Genomic DNA, 6,015 nt, shown 5'->3' on the forward strand with positions numbered 1-6,015 from the left:
AGGACTGGCAGCAAAACTGCCAAACAGCTTGGTATCTTGCAGCAGAGGAGAACTTCTGGGAGGATGGGCTTCTGTAACGATAGAAGTAACCTCTTGCGGTTGCTCAGTTTTCGAGTCACATGCCTCGGGCAAGAGTAGGAAACACGGTCAGTCTTCCTTGATGATTATCGTGCCTTCCACAGCCTCCTTGCTAAAGGCACTATAACCTTATTCAACTAAACTGAGACCAGATCCTGAATATTTCAAAATACCAACGGGTGGCTTGATCACTGAAGGACATTCATGGATGGCTGTTGAAATGAAGATGCTGTAGCTTGTTAAATTCTAGCTCCTGTTACTCTGCAGCTGGAACAAGTAGCACCTCCGTGTTTGCAGTGCTTGATAGAATGGGGAAAGCGTTGGTGTTGCTCTTGGAAGCTTGTTAAAAGCTAGGCCCTGAATATGTGACAAGTACAAGAAGGCCTGTCTTGCTTCTCTGAAGAGCATGGTTCAAAGCATTCACATAGTGCTCTGGCTGATTTTGGATGTATCCAAATGGAGGCTATTCAAATCTGGTGACAAATGGCAGCATTGTTTAAAARCAAATCTGTGAGGCTGTTTCGTGGTTTTTACTGAGGAGAGGAAYGCTGAGAACTAGTAAAGTGAACAATTTTAACAGAATAGCTTTGACAAATCCCCTTGGTGTGGCTGTAGGAAATCTGGCTAGTTCTGAAATTTCTGCCCTGGATTAGCATTAAYGCCCAGCGTAAGCATGTTCTCAACTTTGAGTTAGCCTGTCGCTATTTTAGCAAAGCAGTCGTAATCTTTGGCCTCCGCTGAATTCTGTGCCCAAGCCAGCAAAGGGGAAGAGAAAAGGCAGTAGGACACGTATCCACTTGTTTTCTGTTAAACAAACTCTCTTTCATAACTCGAGTAGCCACTATTTGGCAAACACACAGGTTTATTCAATGAGTCCTATGGAAGTGCAGTTTCCTTGAAGAAGATCCTGTTTTCYTAGCTGTTACTGCATAGAGTTACGCTTGAGGGAGCTTATAGGGGGATGTACGGTAAGTTCTCATTTATTCTAAAATAAACACAAGCAACCTGCTTCCCAGAGCATTTCACAATCCTTACACAYAGGAAAAGAGTATTTCACAGCTCTTCTACATGGGGCAATTCCTGCTGTAGTTGAGTGGCATGGTTTTAAGGTAGGTTCTTTAGATCCCCCCTTCAGGCTCTTTAGAAGAGCAGCTTAAAGCTGGGTGTTTTAAGCAGGTACTACGGTGCAAAAAAGAAAGGCCGTTTGGTTGATGTTATATAATAGGAYGTTTCCAGGTGCTCAAAGGTTGGAAGGGTGGGATGAGCAACAGGGATTCATTTGATAACATTGTAATCAGATGTTTGCTCATAATGCTGATGTTTGATAGCAAACTAAAATAAGGCCAATGAAAAACTATGTAAAGCTTGTTCATCTGGAAAAAATGCAAACACGGTGCTTGCAATCAGATTATATCTCATGCTGGCAGGCTGCTACAGATTGGGACGAGAGGTACCATCTGCCAGCAGCAGTGGCATTTCTTTAATCGGGTGTTTTGTGCCAAATATTTTGGTATTACTTGAAAGTATTGCTGAAAACGAGGAGCAGCATCTGTCTTCTGACAAAAGCGCCTTTTTTTCTGCAAGCAAATGCCTTTAGTCTTCCTTTTATAATACAGAGTTTCAAAGAAAAATTGTCCTCAAAAGTTTATATGAATTATTATGCTGACAGCTGCTGAAATTCGGATTGTACTTTTTCTTTTCCCTCCAGCATTAATCAAAATTTTGATAGGGATGAGTTGCCTGATAGAAAGAGAAAATAAACTTGTAGCTAAAGATAGAAAACTATATATGTGTAATTTGTCTGCAGCTAATCAGTTAAATCAATGATTTTCATATTTTTGATTTCTGAACCCACAAATCCCTGACTGGAAGATCCCTGGAGAGGCTGTATACAGAAAGGTTCCTTTGTAGCATCTCTTAACTGGATATTCTTTCTCCGCTAGCTTTTGCCAGCCTTCCAGATGTAGCCTGGGGACTCACCTTGATGTGTCTGTTAACCCTGTGACTGAAAAAAACTGAGCTAAGGAAATAGCAGAAATGCTGAGAACCAAAGTGCATTGAACCATCGTTCAGCACCGGTAAGAAAGCAGCGTTGCTCTCGGTCGGCGTAGTGCCCAGGTCTCCGGAGACCTGGGTTCMTGGCTCTGCCTGGCTGGGTGACTTTGACAACTTGCTTGTGTTTCCCAGTCTCGGCCCCTTTATAAAGCAGCTTGTTACAGCTGTACTGAGTTCTGTGACCTTTACTGGTGAAAGTAACTTACCCTCGGCTACAAAATCCGTCTGGCCGTGCTGCTCCTGTCGCGGGAGGCTGTTGCATAACCTGCAGGACTCTCCAGCAGGACCAATACTCACTCTTCGTCTTTTGAAGATGTTTCTATAGGGGATGTTAGCATAAGGAAACCTGTGCTTAGGTCCTTGGGTGTTATTCCACCTTTGCTGCTGTTAGCTCCCTCAAACACGATTCTTGCACATTGATGCCAGTAAACAACCTGTCTCTGTACCCATCCTCCTCCTCCCCCTCCCCCCGCCCCGAGCCCTGTGTACGCAGTATCACCATCTTCTCGTGGGCACAAGCAGGTGAGGAAAGTGATTTTTATGACCTGTAGCTGGGGCTGTGACTGTGTGGATCTCATTCTCCTGGCTACACTGGGCACAACCTAATACCCAAGGGAGGATTTTCATCCTGTAGTTTAATTCTTTTTCCACTGGACTCTAACTTTTTCCTCCTTTGGCAGCAGAGTTTGCTGAGCAGTTGGGACTGAGCTACTGCCTGGTCATGGTGGTTATTTTGTAGGATCCCAAGTGGGTGGGTTTGCTGGTTTGCAGAGCAGCAGGGACAAGCAATCCCATGCATGCTACAGAGGGACCTGGTTGTATTTGCTCTGGCACTGAGCTGGACTGCTGCAGAGGCCGTAAGCTGGAGCCTGGCCGTCTTCCCCAGGAGCTGCTGGTATCCTCTGCTCCTCAGCTGCCTTGTGGGGAGGCCATCGTTGRCATGCTGTGGTTATTGCTGGGCACTTTGTGCTGCTCCCAGGCCAGAGGGGTAATTTGCATTCCCAGTGAACCCGGTGAGGTATTTTAGGTAGTAAATTGATGGTTTGAGTTTCGTGGCTCAGCAACATGAATAAACACTTGGCGGTGGACAGGCAGCWCTGGAACAACTGGATTCCTGCTCCCTCAACTGGCTGTAGGTGATGGCCCCTGGGAGATGAGTCCCTGCCTGCCCGCGGGGAGCATTACAGCATGGGGAGATGTTGTGATTCCTCCTGTGAGGCCATTGCTGTTGTGTGGCAAAACTGGACTTCAAAGTGAACCTAAAGGGATTTTAGCAGAATGTGGTTAGTGGGCTGAGAGCTCACCAAAGGGCTGAGAACTGGGGACTGGTTGAACTTGTCACTAATCCTTGTGCCTCACYGTTCTGAAAACTTACTTGCCCTCATGAAGGCTCTGGGAGTGATGAGCAAATAGCTTGAAAATGATTTTTCTAAGGAAATTCTCAGTGAGATCAGAGTTAGTACAGGCAACCTAAGAGAGAATAGAAACAGGCAGAAAMTGAAAGCTGATTCAGATCAGGAAGAGGTATCTGTAACATCTTCAAGAAATTAGTTTGAATCAGGTATGTACCCAAGAGCAACCTGAGAAATACCAGCTGGGGAGGAGATGAGGGAAATGCAAGTGGGGCTGCAACCTAAGGAGGGCTTGGCAGGCCAAGAGCAAGGCTCCCTGGTCAAACACAGTGGTGGGTCCCACATAGACATTAGGAGGACGTGTGATGCTACTTTGGGGTTGCTCTGCTCTACCTCTCTGCTGATTGCTTTTCAGCACCGCTAGATGGTGGCAAGAGTCTGGCCTTAAAGCTGCTCTTGTGGGCTGGGAACAGGTTTGCTTCCAGCAGGATTGCAGAGCAGTGTTACCCCAAAGCTTGGCTCTGGGCTGCTGGCTGGTGCGTGGCTGGCAGTGAAGATGTCATGCTATTCTGAAAATTAATATTTATTTTGCAAGGGCATTAAAAGTGTCAGACACACAAAACCAAACATTTCTGCCTCTAGTCCTCTAGAGGACAAAGATGGGAGGGGTGAAAATCAACTCTTGCAAAGCTACACAAGAAATTGGTGGCAGAACAAGGATGTCCGGTGTCTCGAGTCCCAGTTGCGCTCTGTGGTGTTGACTCTGCCAGTATTTGAATGCTGCCTGCGCACACTCGGGGCTCTCCTAGTCTCCTAGGTGGTGGGAACAGTTGATCCTCAGTGACAGGTTTCTGTGTTGATGACTCCCAGGCTGCACCGTGTATGCTGTAGGGCTGGTACTAGTTAATGCCCAGGACAGACAGGCTGGGAAGCGTATGTGTGTGACTGCACTTGCCGTCCCAGCCCACTGCTGAGCAGGGCWGAGCCAGAGCCGCTCAGGGAGTTGTGTCAGCAGATGGTGCTCGTGGCTCGGCCAGTGTTACAAGTGCCCTTCTCTTAGTGAAATGCTCCRGAGTGGGATCTTGCACCCCTTCCTGGGGTGTCTGTGAACATACTGTGGCTTCATGCAGAGCATTCTCAGCCACCCAGAGGGGCACAGAAGTGTGACATCCTAGGACTGCTGGGGAGTTTGGATCCACATCTGCTGGGTATCGTGACTGCGTCTCTTGAACAAGCATCAGGAATTAGAGTCCAAATGTAGACTGCTTCCCTCTTTCCCCTGATAAACATTCCCTTTGTCAAAGGTGGTTGACCCCCTAAAATAGGATTTTTCCTGTAGGAAAGGATGGAAAATTGTTTGAACAAAAGCAGGTCTTCAGCACTTTGTCCTGATGTTCCCAAGTGGTCTCTTAGTTAATGTACACCTTTAGATGTGGTGAGTTATCAGGGTTTGTGCTAGACATGTGTAGCATGCTCGGTTCTAGAAGTGAAGATGGAGATTTTTCATCAAGATTGACTTTATCTGCCTCTTGTTGAGGCCCAGGCCCTTGGCATCTCCTCTTGCACTTGGCCCAACCCAAGAAGGGGTGGCAGGTAGGGAAAGAGAGAGCCGTGAGGACCTCTCCATGGGATAGGTGTCACAAGAAAGTGCGTAGAGATCTGCTGGGCTTCCTTGTGCTGGGTCTAGGATGGCCTCCTAATGCCAACAAAAAGTCTGCCTGTGCTGCTTCCAGCCTCCTGGACAGTCTTGCTCTCCACCCACAGCTGAGCACAGCAGGGGAGCCACACAGACRAGGAAATACTGCAGCAGGACAAATGCCCCCTACCTGGCAAAATTCACTGGCTCTTCCTCTCCATCTGTATTTTCAGTAAACAACTCACCCAGCCTTAGCATTTATTTAGCAGTGGGATCATAGTATTCTGTGAGCAGCATCTGAGGCCACAGATGTGATCTCTTAATTATAAACAAATCTTTCATGCAACAGACACCATAGCATTCCCAGGGCCAGGAAAGCTTTACCATGCTCAGAATTGGTCCTACAAACTGCTGCTCGCTCYAGGAGTGTTGGAGAGAAGTAGCTCCTAGAATATGCTTGGCATGGTAGAGACAGCTTGGTCTCTGGGCTTACTTTTGTTCCCCCAGGTCCCTCCAAATCGAGAGTTGCTCGGGGAAAGTGTGAGAAGTTGGCTGCTTTTCCTGGGCCTTGCTCAAGGAGGGGGAAAGGTAACAGCAGGAAATTTGCAAAAGAAAAAGTTGCGGCTCTCCCATTCCAGACCGGAACAGTTACGCAGCAGAAGTCAGTCAAAGTGTTTAAACAAGCCAGTCCGTGTTATCGATTGAACTTGTGGAGGTATTGCCTTTTCTCCCTTTTGACAATCATAAATACCAGCTCGCAGGTTTGACGCTGGTGATGGCTAACACGCACTAGGTCCACCTTAATTCAGCATCGATATTCACCATGATGTCAGGAGGGGAGAGGCAGTGTTTCCAGGAGGATGACTCAATCCCCTGCATGCAGCAAGAGGTTAA

This window comes from Rhea americana, unplaced genomic scaffold (assembly GCF_003343005.1).
Source record: "Rhea americana isolate MKP2758 unplaced genomic scaffold, rheAme1 scaffold_295, whole genome shotgun sequence".
NCBI classification, from domain to species: Eukaryota; Metazoa; Chordata; class Aves; order Rheiformes; family Rheidae; genus Rhea; species Rhea americana.